The sequence below is a fragment of the Canis lupus genome, chromosome 10 (genome assembly GCF_011100685.1).
Source record: "Canis lupus familiaris isolate Mischka breed German Shepherd chromosome 10, alternate assembly UU_Cfam_GSD_1.0, whole genome shotgun sequence".
Taxonomy (NCBI): Eukaryota; Metazoa; Chordata; class Mammalia; order Carnivora; family Canidae; genus Canis; species Canis lupus.
Genome location: NC_049231.1, coordinates 63,447,201 through 63,462,936, shown reverse-complemented (window position 1 = coordinate 63,462,936; position 15,736 = coordinate 63,447,201). Strand labels below are relative to the sequence as shown.

General features: G+C 45.6%; 1 protein-coding gene across 7 annotated transcripts in view; it reads right to left on the bottom strand.

Moving 5' to 3' along the window:
* The window catches only part of B3GNT2 (UDP-GlcNAc:betaGal beta-1,3-N-acetylglucosaminyltransferase 2), a 120,275-nt gene that overhangs the window by 66,976 nt on the left and 37,563 nt on the right, over positions 1–15,736 (bottom strand). The window contains exons 1-2 of one of the 7 annotated variants that reach the window (XR_005366129.1): positions 1,395–1,763; positions 218–373 (exon numbers count right to left, since the gene is read on the bottom strand). The exons of 2 other annotated variants lie outside the window; for them this stretch is intronic. The gene's annotated coding sequence lies outside the window, so the exon portion shown is untranslated. Of the gene's footprint in view, positions 1–217; positions 374–1,394; positions 1,764–13,174; positions 13,332–15,736 lie in introns of those variants that run through there. 4 more of the 7 variants (XR_005366127.1, XR_005366128.1, XR_005366126.1 and 1 more) reach the window with 4 other exon arrangements.

Below are 15,736 nucleotides of genomic sequence, written 5' to 3'. Positions count from 1 at the left end.
CTCCTTCTCTTGCCTTGTAGAAGGCTGCCTTCTCCCTGCGAGCACCCTTCCTTTTGTGCACATAGGGACACAGAGGGCTCCCCGGTGTCTCTTCTTGGAGGGCATTTATCCCATCGTGAGGGCTCCACCCTCATGACTTCATCTAGCCCTAAACACCTCCTGAAGATCCCACCTCCAAATACCATCACATTGCGGGTTAGGGCTTCAAGCTATGAACCTGGGTGGGTGCGTGGGGGTGACGTCACTCAGTCTATAGCAGGGTCTCAGCCTTCGGGCCAGTCTCTCCAACTCCAAATCATGTGACGTTGAAATGACAACCCAGATCACCAGTTGCATTTTACAGTCTGCAAGGTTTTCCTCTTATCTTCCATGACTATAAGTAGGAAAGCGTATTAAAAGTTATTTACCCTAGTGTTTAAAGGATTTTTTTTTTACAATCCTCTTCAAATACTTCATTAGAATAGTAGGTAGTAGCATTCCTTTGAAATTTCAATAAATTTCTGCCAAATGTCCTTCTACTAGAGAAAAAGAAATTCATGCTAGATACAGGAAGAAGATGATAGTAAGTTCCTCTCTGTGGTAATCCAAAAATATCACAGAATACTGCATGTTAAAATGCATTAGAAATGCACAATGACTTTCTTCTCATCCTTATATGTCCATTTATGGACTATGATTCATACATAAGAATGCTCTGTCACTAGAAAAGCATAAAAAATCAAATTTCACCGTGGCATATTTATAATTGCTACTAGGAAAATATGCAGTGTTAAGACAGGGGGTGATTCTTTCTCCTTTGGCCTTTTTCTCTTTCCTGTGTTGTTACAATGTTAATTGTACATTTATTTCTAGAACAATGGTAAATAATGATAGCTAACCCTGGTTGACTTCTTAGCATGTGCCAGCATGGGGCCAAGTATTTATACTCCCTATCTCTTCTAATCCCCACAGAAGCCCCACGAGGTAGATATTGTCATTGTCTATGAAACCACACACAAAAAGTTAAATGTTAAGTATTTATAATTGCCTCCCTGCTCCCCACCTCCTAGGAAGGTAGTTTCTTGGAGGACTCTTTATTTTCCTTGGTGGGTGCTGTTGGGGCACAGGAATGGAAAAGCCAAGAGACAGGGGGGCTAAGTTGAAATAAAAAGGTGGAATCGGTGAGTGGCTGGAGGGAGCCGGGCAAACTAAGGGCTGGGAGGGGACAGTGAAGAGAAAGCGAGGGGGAGAGGGAAGGTAGGAGAGGCCTAGCAAGGGCCCACGGGCTGCAAGAGGAGGCCAGGGAGAAAGAGAGAAACATGCCATGGTCACTACAGAGAGGAGAAGAATTTGGGGAGAAAATGGGAGATTTGGAGAGGATTTTTCAAAGTTCAGGTACATGAAGTATAACTTACCCCTTCAGAGCTCCAAGAAAGCCTCAATACTGACTCTGCCACATGTTGGGTGCCTGGGTGGCTCAGTCGGTTAAGCATCTGCCTTCGGCTCAGATCCTGGGATGGAACCTCAAGTTGGGTTCCCTGCTTAGCAGGGAGTCTGTTTCTTCCTCCCTCTCTGCCCCCCTCTGCCAGCTTGTGCTCTTTCTCTCTCAAATATATAAATAAACTCTTAGAAAAAAAGACACTGCCATATTTCATTTAAATCTAAGACACCACTGCCTGTAAGATATAATCAATGGTGGAGTACATCATTATTTTCTGTGCCAGCCAAAAGGAAGGCAGGAAGGCAAGAAGGGAGGGAAGGGGGGAGGAAGAGAGAAAGAAAGAAAGAAAGAAGAAAGAAAGAAAGAAAGAATAAAGAAAGCAAAAAGAAAGAAGAAAAAAAAGAAATAAAGAAAAAGAAAAATAACGCACGCAAACTCCCCTCAACCCCCTAACGCCTCCCTCCCTCCCTCCCTCCCTCCCTCCTCCCCGCCCTATCCGCTCCTCTCTCTCTCTCCCTCCCCCCTCCCTCCCCTCCCGCCCTCCCTCCCTCCTCCCTCCCTCTTCCTCCCCTCTTTCTCGCTCCCTTGTCTCTCTCCCTCTCTCTCCCTCCCTCTCTCTCTCCCATCCCTCCTCCCTCCCTCCCTCCCTCCCTCCCTCCCTCTCTCTCTTCCCCCTACCTATCATTTGAAAACATGTTCTGATTTCAAAGGAACACGGTAGATTATTCTATAATACTCAGTCAGATTTATGGGTTTTCTTCTTCTTTTTTTTAGTGCAACGTTATGTGGTGAGGTCAGATCTGAGCTGCCCAAGGAGGGCTTGGCTACATTTTAGTTACACACATTTTACAGATAAAAATTGAACCTCAGGGCAGCCCAGGTGGCTCAGCATTTTGGCGCTGCCTTCAGCCCAGGGATGTGATCCTGGAGGCCCAGGATCGAGTCCCACATCGGGTTCCCTGCATGGAGCCTGCTTCTCCCTCTGCCTGTGTCTCTGCCTCTCTCTCTGTGTCTCTCATGAATAAATAAATACAATCTTTTTTTTTTTAATAAATAAAATCTTTAAAAAAAAATCGAAACTCAGAGAAGCTAAGTCACTTACCCCTGGGCTCACAGATAATAAATGGAGAGCCAAGATCCCAACCCAAGTCAGTTTAAGTCCCAAACCTATGTTCTCTACTTTTTAATTAAGACACACAGTTAATAGTTGGCCAGCATTTTATTAAACCTGTAGTTAGTAACAAAAATAACTTTTGAATTAAAAAATAACAGCTTTAGGGGAAGATGGGTGGCTCGGTCATTTGACCATCTGACTCTTGATTTCAGCTCAGGTCATGGTTTCAGGGTCATGGGACTTGAGTCCTGTTGGGCTCATGCTCAGCATAGAGTCTGCTTGTCTCTCCCTCTGCTCCTCCCCCGCTCTCTCTCTCTCTGTAAAATAACTAAACAAATAAAATTTAAAAAAATAACAGCTTTATATAACATCATTTACACATTGTTGTGATTCAGAAGTCCCTACCCATTGGAAAAAAATTGTGAGAAACCATGATTTGGGCTTTGTGGCTCTAGAATTCCTTTCTTTCTTTCTTTTTTTTTTTTTTTTTTAAGATTTCATTTATTTATTCATGAGAGACACAGAGAGAAAGAGGGAGGCAGAGACACAGGCAGAGGGAGAAGCAGGCTCCATGCAGGGAGCCCGACGCAGGACTCGATCCCAGGACTCCAGGATCACGTTCTGGGCCGAAGGCGGCACTAAACCGCTGTGCCACCGGGGCTGCCCCTAGAATTCCTTTCTCTTCTTTTCAAATTATCTTTAATTAAGTAGGATGGTCAAATACTTGAATATTCATCAGGAGGTTCGAAAATCAAAGCTAATTCTGCACTTCTACTAAGCAAACATTTTCTTTTAGAGACAACAAAAGGGAAGCCTTTCTGTGATTCAGAAGTGAGGAACATCAAGCTCTAGGACCAAGCTCCAAGGACAAGTTCTAAGACCAAGACCAAATACATAAAATATAAACAGATAAGCAGACCATGAACCTGGGAAAAAGTGTCCAATCTCACTAATAATTACAAAAATCCCAGACTGTCCGATTCCACAACAGGTACCTGACAACGTGGTTTTCCAACACTAACTAACACTTTTAACAAATCTGGATCTTTGTCCATCCAAGAATGCTCCCCCTACCCCCACTTATGAAAATGTTATTTCTCTTTAGCTCCTTTTAATATAGAACAATCCCTCAATTATTTTTATTATATATGATACTGACTTTAAAAGTGCAAGCCATATTTCTCAAAGAATGTTCCACTATCTGATTGCGTGTGTGTGTGTGTGTTGTGTGTGATGCAGTTTAATGTGTCCTCCTACCGCCTGTGTTTCCTATTAAATACTGAGGTGGGGCGATTCAGGCTTAAACTTTTTTGGTAAAATTGTTACACAGGTGATGCTTTCTATGTCATAGCACATCTCATCAGAACACACGCGTCAGGTGTCCGGCCCTTAGGGACAAGGCTGGGATGCGTGGTTACAGTGCTGATTGGCAGTTACCTCCCTTTGCAATGAGTAAGTAGCTTGTGGAGTGGCACCTTCTTCTACCTTGTTCATCTCTGTAGCTTCCAGTTCCTAGCACAGGCCACACGCAGTCGATGGACGAGTTTTACCTTGTCCCTACAAACTAGAGTTGAGCACAGCATCCAGATCTCACAAGCGTACTTCCTTTAATGGATTATTCTGGAATAATGGAGACCTTAGGAGATGGCCGTAGGAATCCCCAGAGCAGGTGCTGAGGGGTCACAAAGTTTCTGCTGCTGCCTCAGGCTGAGTGCCCAGACCCATACTAAGCGCTGGGGAAGAACTGCCTTCTTTCAGATGCGGCTGGAGGAGGCTACCCAGAGCTTTGTAAACGGCAGAAAACCGAAAGAAAAATTTAAACTGTCATTTCAAAGCTGAGAACAGTTTTCTGTTTTGCAAGAAGTGAAGACTTGGAATCTCCCTTAGTTCTTGGAAAACCACCTGCTTAGTTCATTAATGTGATGTAAATCTTAAGCAGAAAATGTTTGAGTTAAATTGCTTATTATAATGTAAGAGGGTGTCTATGTTTTTGCATAGTCATCTCTCTCTTTTTTTTAATATTATATTTATTTATTCATAAGAGACACAGAGAGAGAGAGAGAGGCAGAGACACAGGCAGAGGGAGAAGCCGGCTCCATGCAGGGAGCCTGACATGGGACTGGATCCCAGGACTCCAGAATCATGCCCTGGGCTGAAGGCAGATGCTTTAACTGCTGAGCCACCCAGGCGTCCCATCTAATGAGGCATTTCATGCTACAAATTTCCCCCAGTGCTGCTCCTTTTGCAACATCCCGCAAATTCTGTCATGTGTTCATTTTCACTCAGGTCAAAGAAGAGTTTCTAATGTCCCTTTTAATTTCTTGTATTACCTATGGCATATGTAGAAGTATGTTACTTAGTTTACAAGTATTTAAGAATTTTTTCAGAGGTCTATAATTGATTTCCAATTTAATTCCATTATAACCAGAGAAAATACTTAAAATGACTTTACTCCTAAAAATGTATTGAGACTTGTTTTATGGCCCAAAATATGGTCTACCTTGGTAAATTTTCCATATGTACTTGAAAATGCGTGTTTTGCTTTCTTGCACCATATACAAAAAAACCCTCAAAATGACCAAAATGTGAGATCTGAAACTATAAAATGCTAGAAGAAAACATAGGCAGTAATCTCTCTGTTATCTGCCATAAAAACATTTTTCTAGATATGTCTCCTTTGGCAAGGGAAATAAAAGCAAAATTAAACTATTGCAACTACACCAAAATAGAAAGCTCTCACAGAATTGAAGGTAATCATCAGCAAAACAAAGGGACAACCTACTGAATGGGAGAAAATATTTGCAAATGATATATCAGGTAAGAGGTGAATACCCAAGATATATAGAGAACTTACACAACTGAACACAAAACAAGTAATCCAATTTAAAAATGGACAGAAGACATTTAATGACATTTCTCTAAAGAAGACATACAGATGGCCAATAGACACAAGAAAAGATGCTCAACATCACTAATCATTGGGAAATGCAAATCAAAACCACAATGAGATATCACTTCATACCTGTCAGAATGGCTAAAATAAAAAATACAAGAAATAAGTGTTGGCCAGGATGCAGAGAAAAAGGAACCCTTGTGCCCTGTTGGTGGGAATGCAAGCTGATGTAGCTAGCCACTGTGGAAAACAGCATGGAGGTTCTTCAAAAAATTAAAAACAGAATTTCCATATGATCCGGTAACTCCACTACTGGGTATTTACCCAAAGAAAACAAAAACACTAAATCAAAAAGATACATGCACTCCTATGTTTATGGAAACATTATTTACAATAGTCAAGATAAGGAAGCAGCCCAAGTGTCCTTCTATAGGTGAATGGATAAAGAAGTGGTATATAGAGACAACGGAATACTACTCAGCTGCAGAAAAAGAATGAAATCTTGCCATTTGCAACAATGGAGATGCATCTAGAGGGAATAAGGCTGGGAAATAAGTCAATCAGAGAAGACAAACACCATATGATTTCAGACTTTTAAATATAGAGAACAAACTGGTGATGCCAGCGGAGAGATAGGTGGGGGAGGATGGGTCAAATAGTGAAAAGAATTACAAATACACTTGTGATGAGCACTGAGTAATGTATAGTGTTGAGTCGTTATACTGTACACTTAAAACTAACATAACACTGTATATTAATTATACTTGAATAAAAAAAGGAAAACGTGTGTTTTGCTTTTGTTGGGTGGAACGTTGTAAGTCAAGTTCATCGATAATGTTCAAATCTTCTAAATCTTTAATGATGTTCTATCTTCATGTCCTATCAATTGTGGAAGGAAGGGTAATGAGATCTTCAACCACACTTGTTTGTTGTTGGTTTTTTTTTTTTAAAGATTTTATTTATTTGACAAGGAGAGAGCACAAGATGGCAGAGGGGCAGAGGGAGAGGGAGAAGCAGACTCCCCGGTGAGCAGGGAGCCCCATGTGGGGGGCTAAAGGCAAATGCTTAACCAACTGAGCCACCCAGGCCCCCCTTCAACCACACTTGTGAATTTGCTTATTTCTCCTTGCTTTAGTCTTTGCTTTATGTATTTTGAAGATCTGTTAGGGACATAAACATTTATGATTTTTATATCTTCTTGATGAATCGGCCCCTTTGTCATTGTAAAATGACTTTATCTCTATGGTTTCAGCCTTATCTGACATTAATACAGCCACCCCAGCTTTCTTCTAACTAGAATTTGCATGTTTATCTTTTTCCATTCTTTTATTTTTACCCTAAGTATCTTTATATTTAAGTGTGTTTCATGTAGGCAGCATATCATTTGGTCTTGTTTTGATAACTAACCTGACAATCCTTATCTTTTTTTGTTTTTGTTTTTTGAGAGAGAGAGAGAACATGCACACATGTGCATGGGGGCGGGTGCAGAGAGAGAGGGAGAGAAAGAATCCTAAGCAGGCTCCAAGCACAGCGGGGAACTTGACTCAGGGCTCGATCTCAAGACCCTAAGATCATGACCTGAGCCAAAATCAAGAGTCAGATACTTAACTAACTGAGCCACCCAGGCACCCCAAAATAATTAGGTTTTTTTTTAAATTTTATTTATTTATTCATGAGAGACAGAGAGAGAGGGGCAGAGACATAGGCAGAGGGAGAAGCAGGTTCCCCACAGGGAGCCTGATACAGGACTCGATCCCAGCACCCTGGGATCACAACCTGAGCCAAAGGCAGACGTTTAACCACTGAGCTATCCAGGTGCCCCCATAATTAGGTTTCTTTTTTTCCATAATTAGGTTTTAAGTCTATCATCTTGCCATTTGTTTCTATTGGTCCTATATGTCCTTTGTTTCCTTTTTCTGCCTATTTGTAGATTAACTAGCACATTTTATGATTCTATTTTCTCTCCTTTACTGGCTTATTAGCTATAATTCTGTTTCTTTATTTTAATGGTTGCTTTAGGATTTATTGCGCACGTCTTTAACTTATCACAATCTACCTTCAAGTGATATTATACCATTTCTCATACCGTATAAGAACCTTACAGTGGTATGCTTCCATTTTCCCCCCTCCCAGCCTTTATCCTATTGTTTTCATGTATTTTACTTTTAAATTATGTGGTAAACCCCATAATACATTGTTATTTTTGTTTAAGCAGTCAATTATCTTTTGAGATGTTAAGGAATATAGCGGTGCTGTGAGAGAGGCTTTCTCAGCCTGTGATCTGCAACCTACCCTGGGACCGAGAGCCAGAAAGTGCCTGGGGCCCCAAGCCTTTCTCAAGAGCTTCCTATTAGTATTTCTCAGCCAGCATATGAAGCATGAGAACCAGCATAATGACAAAGATCAGATTAAGGACACTGCCTTCCTCTTAAGCCTACAGTTTCTGATAGCCTCAAGTAGTTGCCCTCTGTTAAGGAAGAAAGAACTGCACTTAGAGCAACCAGTAAATAACTGAAATTTCAGAATGCTGAACTGTTTAAATGAGATTTTATGAAATATTTGGCTGTGGTTACCCAGTCATATAGCTGGCAGGAGGCCAATAGCTGGAAGCCTCCTAAGTGCCAGCAGGACTTTTCTGTCAACAAGACCGCAAGTCAGGCCTGTAAGCTGGTCTTGAACCACAGGATTCCATCTGGTTGCCCCAGAGTCTGGCATTTGACTTTGCTCCTTTCAGCACAATCCCCTCCTCCAGGCCAGCCTTCTGGTTTTCTGGGGCCTCATATCTATCATAGTGACCAAGTTAGACCGGTGGCCTTCTCCACATTTCCCACACCAGATTCCCCTCTGCTACTCATTACAAGATCTCCCCGACACTATTCAAGGGCTAGGGGCCTGCCTGCTGGACTAGATTTACATTAGGATCACCCCCCAGTCTCCACCCTGCCCAATGGCAGGCCAATCTCCAGGTACCAGATTGTCTAATCGGGCCTGAACTGCTGCCATCACCACCCACGTATTGAAAGAGGAGACTTCGAATGTCATGAAATCCACCTGCCTACCTGGGCAGGGTCCTCCATGCGTGGTCAACTACTAGTGTTTCTCTCAATTAAGTAAGGTGTCTCCGAATATAACTTCCACCTGAGGTTCTATTCTGAGATCTTGTCAATTTAAACAGGACTTCCCTACTTTCCCCTCTACCCAACCACCCTTCAGACGGAAGACATCTTTGATCACGTGTTCCTTTTGCCTTCTCTCCTCAAAACCAAAACATTTTTAGTTGAATTAAACTTAAAAACAAATTATTGAGCCCTACTAAGGATATGTAAGATAAAGCTAGACCCAGAGATGGAAAAGTAGGAAGAAGGAATTCTGATCTCCTGCAGTAAGGAAGTTATTTTCCTACTTGATGGGAAGTGGAGTAGAGCCCGACTCAGAGGACTCTGAAGCTTATGCAATTTTGTGGCCCTCTTAAGAATTAAAAAAAAAAAAAGAAAGAAAAAACAAAAACCTCCCCACACACAAAAGAGGGACGCCTGGGTGGCTCAGCAGTTGAGCGTCTGCCTTCAGCTCAGGGAGTGATCCTGGGGTTCCAGGACATTGGGCTCCCTGCATGCAGCCTGCTTCTCCTCCCTCTGCCTGTGTCTCTGCCTCTCTCTCTCTCTCTTTCTGTGTCTCTCATGAATAAATAAATAAAATCCTTAAAGAAATAATACAAAACTGCAAATACACACAATTTTTTTTCTTGAAATAAGAAAGGAAATCACAACAAATGAAAAACTATATAAACTCTAGAAACAGAATCATAAAACCCAGAAAAATTACTTATTTTCATAAACTGTCAGACATATATATCTCTTTAATAATTTTTCCCTTCACCTTTTTTCAGTCACACACTCTCTGGTTGCTCCTTCATATAACAATAAACTTGTGAAATAATTTTTTAAAAATATTTTATTTATTTATTCTTGAGAGACACACAGAGAGAGGCAGAGACACAGGCAGAGGGAGAAGCAGGCTCCATGCAGGGAGCCCGACGTGGGACTCGATTCTGGATCTCCAGGATCACACCCTGGACTGAAGGCAGGTGCTAAACCACTGAGCCACCCGGGCTGCCCTGAAATAATTTTTTATAGGAAAAAACCAGAAGGATAATTTAGTCTTTCCTCTACCATGTTTGATCAAAACTTGCTTTTCATTGACAGTTTAGAAAAGTCTCTTTCACCTTCTCCAGCTCAGCTTCACAATTCATTATTTGTAATGTCATGTATACTGTTGGATTTTTCCCAAATTTGGGGAAAACTGTCAAGTTCATTCCATATCAGAGCTATATATAATTTCAGGGACTTTCAAGTTTTCTTGTGTGGTGACTCATCTTATTCTTTGAATTGACTACACTCACTATCCAGTTTGCCACCAATATTTTTGTAGTGGCTTATTGTGAGTTACATATGCTTTTATGTTATGTCAATGTTTTATATCGATAGCAAAAACTTGGTAAGAATCTATATAGCTGTGCTTGGGAGATGCCATTTCAGGCTGAAGAGCAGTCTGAGCACAAACAGGCCTGGAAAAGACAAGAGTTCCATGGATGAAGCCAAGGGTATGTGGATGGTGGCAATGGGTGATAAGATTAGGATATTAGACCAGGTGGGAAAGTGGAAAATCGTGTCAAACAAAGCCAACGTGTAACGACAGATTCTCATGCCTTTAAGCATAAGAATCAAAGCTTCTGATGGATCACTGAGAATAAGAAAGCCAATGTAGTGTTAAGTCCATGAGATGAACCTTGGAATGAATCCTAACGCTGCCAAGTACCAGTCTGTGAAACTCTGCGGCAGCAACACGACTTTACACAGAAACGACTGCAAGCCACGTGAATGGATGTTCTTAAATCCTGCTACAAGTACCTCCAAGTCAACTTTCCCTTAGCCAAGTCCTGAAAATACCCCAGCCATTCCCACCAACCAGACTCGAGGAAGTACGAGAGAAGGGAAGCTGAAGTAGTAAGGGAAACCAACCCCAACTGACTGCAGGTAAAACATGTTCTGTAAATTTTACAAAAGCATATGACCACATGAACACATTGCTAGGGACTCTCCCAGGGCCATGCAAGGGGCCAATGTAAGTGAGGAGCCCAGAAACTTAAGTTTCTCTAGTTTCCTAGTACATTCAGCTCTTGGGTGAGAGCAGAAAACAAAAACCACATACACACTATTTTAATTATCTCCTGTTGAGTAACAAATCATACCAAAACTTAGTGCTTTCAAATCACATACTTTTATGATCTCAGGATATAGGGTTGGGAACCCAGGCACAGCTCAGCTGGGTCCCCTGCCTCATGGTCTCTCACAAGGCTGCAGTCAGGGTGTTGGCCGAGGCTCTGCAGTCTCCTCTGAAGACTCAACTAGGGGAAGAGTGGCTTCAAAGCTCCTTCATGTGGTTGTTGGCAGGACTCACTTCTTTGAGGACTCAGACTAACTGCCTCACTTCCTAGTTGGCAGAGGGCCAGAGACCACCCTCAGTTCCTTGCCACATAGGCCTTTCCAACATGGCAGCTTGCTTCATGAAAACCCCCAAAAGAGAGAATTTGCTCACAAGACAGGAGTCACAATCATTGAGAGACATGGAAGGGACATCTCATTATCTTTGCTGTAGTCTATTGGTTACAGGCAAGTCACTAAGTTCAGACATGTGGCGGCTCCAAGAAGCAAGCTGATCTCTAGAATGATTCTCAGTCTCCCTCCACTGGCAGGGACACGAGGCAGGACACAGCTGGCTGGGCGGCCCACAGGGTGGGGCAGGAAGTTGGAGTATCTCTTACAGGCTGTGGACACAGGAAGTGGTGGAGATGGAATGCCAGACTCCAGTCCAAATGGCTCATGCTGAGACCCAGTTCTCAAAATGAGTCATTAAATGCAGGACTGGGACAGAAATCAAAGCCAAGAACAGAGGAACATGAGAGCTGGACAAGAAGTAATTCAGGTAGTCCTTCAGAGAAGTGGCCAGCACTGCGGCACGCTGTCTACCCATCCTCAGCTTATCTTTGCATGGGCAGTTGGTCCATTAAGAGGCTGGGATGTGACAGACGGACAGAAAAAACATAATAAAGAGTTAGTAAGTATGTGGAACAAACAGTTCCCTGCTTTTTCTTCCTCCCCTCTCTGGAGACCTTTTTTTTTTTCTTTTTTAAGATTTTATTTACTTATTCATGAGAGACACACAGAGAGAGGCAGGGACATAGGCAGAGGGAGAGGCAGGCCCCACGCAGGGAGCCCGATGTGGGACTCGATCCCGGGTCTCCAGGATCACACCCTGGGCTGAAGGCGGGTGCTCAACCGCTGAGCCACCCGGGGATCCCCCATCTGGAGACCTTCTGAGTGCCACTCGAACTCTTCTTCTTTCAACGAATATTACCATGTTCATCTATTCAGCCAACAGCTGTGTATCGAGCTCCAATTACGGAAATGTATAGAGGTGAACACAACAGATACCTGCCCTTACAGAACTTTCCATCTACCTTCCCATAAAAACTGGGTGGAGAAAACAAAGATTAAATTCAAATTAAATCGGGGTGGCTCAGTGGTTTAGTGCCTGCCTTCTGCCAAGGGTGTGACCCTGGAGACCTGGGATCAAGTCCCATGTCAGGCTCCCTGCATGGAGCCTGCTTCTCCCTCTGTCTCTGTCTCTGCCTCTCTCTCTCTCTGTCTTTCATGAATAAATAAATAAAATCTTTAAAAATTTTTTTCAGGGGATCCCTGGGAGGCTCAGTGGTTTGGTGCCTGCCTTTGGCCCAGGGCGCAATCCTGGGGTCCCGGGATCGAGTCCCACACCTGGCTCCCGGCATGGGGCCTGCTTCTCCCTCTGCCTGTGTCTTTGCTTCTCTCTCTCTCTCTCTGTGTGTGTGTGTGTGTGTGTCTATCATGAATAAATTAATAAAATCTTTAAAGAAAAATTTAAAAAGAATTTTTTTCAAATTAAATCAGCCAATCGGGTTAGTACAAAACCTTAGGAAACACTTTGGAAATCTGAAACTATTGCCTATTTACTCACATACTTCCTCCTTCCAGAAATACTATTCTAGGCATTTACTCAGTCATTGGACAACTACCTCTGGAGCTCCTCTCCTGGGCAGGGTACAGAGGTGACTAGGACCGACATGCCTCTGTCCTGGAGAACTTTCATTTCAGTTGGCAGGAGACCATATGCAAGCAAAGACACCAGAGCTTTGAAGACAAAGGAGGTAACAGGACAGCAGGCACGAGGGGCCTCTGGCCCAGAGGAACACCGAGGCTAATGTGGGGGACACACGGCAGCGCAGCAAAGTGGCTCCCCCCAGGCAACTACAGCCCTTTGCTCCGAATGCACCCCTGACGCCATGCAACTGGCTCACAGACAGGCAGGGGTCTCAGGGCATCACGGGATCAGAATTACGGAATTTCAGCATCAGCAGAGGCCTTAGGCCTTTACTTTATCTCCAGCACTGGGAGGGAGTAAATGGACGACCAGGGGACAGCCCAGCCTGCAGGCGGAAAGCATTGAAAGGACCCTTCCCGTGGCCTGTAAACCCAGTGGAGCCTAATGTGAAGGTCCTGTCTTTTACTGGTGTTGGGGGAGCTGGGAATTAATTGATGGATTTGGTCTGGTTTTGCCCAAGAATTGGAACTGAGTCCCTGCCTTACCTTTTCTTCTCCTTAGATTCAGTGAAATTTTATTCTGTAACAAGTTGCTTGAGCTAAAAGCCACTCACCATACAATTCACCCCCTGCAAGTGTACGAGGTCAGGGGTTCTCAGTACATCCACAGAGTTGTGCAACGGTTATCACGATGAATTTCAGATCTTTCTCGTCACCCCCAAAAGCAACCCCACGCTCCTCAGTAGTCATGCCCCCTGCCCCCAGCACCTCCAGGCCCTAGGCAATCACTGTCCTGCTTTACCTTTCACTGCCCACCTGAAATTATTAGGTCACATGCTCTGTGAGTCACAGTTGTGTCACTTAACAACACTTCGCAGTAGCCACAAACCTTCGACAAACAGGTAAACGTGTGAGAAGAACACCAGGCTTCGCGGTGAGTCACGAGGACAGAGCGTGAGTCAGACTCCGGGATGACAAAGCCCGAGGGAAGCAGCTGACAGAGGCGGGCACCCCGGGACAGCAGGGTCAAAGGCCAAAAAGCAGGTGCGGGTCATGGCTGGGGACTGGCGAAATGCCACCGCGCCGGCGGCCCTGGGCTGCACCTTGGCAGCCTCCCCACGAGCTTCCCGGAGGCCCAGGGAGACCATCCCACAGTGGGATAAAGCTGGGGGGCTACGCAAGGAGAGAGTCCCCCACTTGCCAGCTGTGTGGGCTTGGGGGCACATTCCCTGGTGAGCCTCACTCTCCTCGTCGGGAACCCCGAGGGCGGGGGGATGGCGGCGCGGGCCCCGGGACACCCCCCTCTGCGGCGCAGTGACACACGGCGGGACCCCCAAGGCTTCCCCCAGTGGGGCCCGGAGGTCCTGCCTCCCCACCCCTGCCAACGCCAAGTGCGGCTTTAAAAGAATGATCACGTGATTGTGAGAGCGGGGTACGGTCCTGTGGCTGCTCCAACCTCTGCAGCTCTGCAGCTGGGCCCCAGCCTCCGCAGGCCCCGGACCACCCTGGCAGCTGGGGGCACAGAACTTTCTAATGAGCATCCGTCCACCTTCCCCGTCACCGCTGTGCCAGGCTCTGGAGTGCCTCCTCCTCAAGGGAGGAGCCAGGGTCTGGACTCGGGCTCTCCTTCCCTTGACCATTGGACCCACACCCCACACTCAGGCTGCATGGGCAGCCAAGCACCCCGCCCTGCCCGGTCTTTTCCCACATCACCAGCATCTTCTCCCGAGGAACTGGATTTTATACGTGCAAACACACACACAGACACCCCCTTTCCCTGTTGTTGGCTCTTTATGTGTCACCAGAGCAAACACTCAGAGCCTATTAACCTGACCTGAAAGAGAAGCTGTAAACTGCCTTGCCCAGGGATTGCAGACCTGCCCTGAATACACCCTGGGAGGAAGGAGGGACTACCCCGCTTCCTGAGTTTTTCTACCCAAATTCTTTGTCCTAAGACAAATACATCCAGTCCCACCTCCAGCTGCCTACCAGTGTCTCAGGGTAGGAGTCGGGAGGCTCTCGGAGCAGGCCTCAGCCCGAAACTCGAAACTCGGGGAAGGAGTGAGGCTTTCCTGGTATCAGCCAGGACCAAGGAATGCAACTCCAGCCAGCCTGGGCCACAAAGGGAATGTATCAGCTCCCCGGCCAGCCAGGGCAGGGGGAGCACTTCCAGGTCACCTTTGCTCTCTCCATTCCCCCCTTTCTGCTTTCACACATGTTGTCCTTATTCCTTTGCTAATGGAAAGCTTTGCACAGACAGCCAGGGAGCTGGCGGGGTAACTCCAACAGCCCCATTTAGCAGCCCCAAGAAATAACCGCTCCCCTCCCCTAGCCCCAGAGACTCCAACAGGCCCTGCTTGCTCACGTGCCCAGCCCCGCCCCCCACCCCTGGTCTTGGGGCTCCGACCATCTCCAGGAGGAGGAGGATGGAGGAGAGCATTCTGGGCAAAAATAGTAGCTACGACAATCCTCTACATGGCAGCTGTTTTCAAACATGAGAAACTTCTCCTCTCTGAGTAAAAATAGAGCCCAAATGCTCTAAAGTAGAGGAAGAGTCTGGAAGGCCAAGAATGCTGCCGAAAACAGCCGTTCTGTAAATAAAGCGCTGTGTGCTAGAGTAGGACAAGGAGCCTCCTGGAAAGCAGTTCGCAACGGGCCACCCGTGAGCACGCTGGCATCCCCTGACCCTGCCTGAGGAGCCCCTGTGCTCACCCAGAGGGAACACGGTTACTTTAGCTTGGGCATCCTTGCCAGGCGTGGGAAGAAAAGGCAGGCATCTCCCACATCCGACTTCGGTGCTCTCTCCACCCCCGACCTGACCCTCCTCCTCCGGCGTGACCCCTAAAGGCTGCCCAGTGCTGCAATGCACCCCCTCATTGGTGAAAACCCCACCGCCTGCTAGAGGAGGAGGTCCACCTTTGGTCCACTCCAGGTCCACGAGGAGAAGAAGGACTGTGGGTCCTCAGGTTCTGATCCAGACCCCAACCACAAGGGGTATGGGACAGCTTCCCCCACAACCATGGTCACCGCGGAAATAAACGCATTCTTGGGGCACCTGGGTGGCACAGTCAGTTGAATGCAACTCTTGGTTTCGACTCAGGTCACGATCTCAAGGTCATGAGAACCAGCCCTGTGGTGAGCTCTGTGCTCAGCGTGGGGTCTGCTTGAAATTCTCT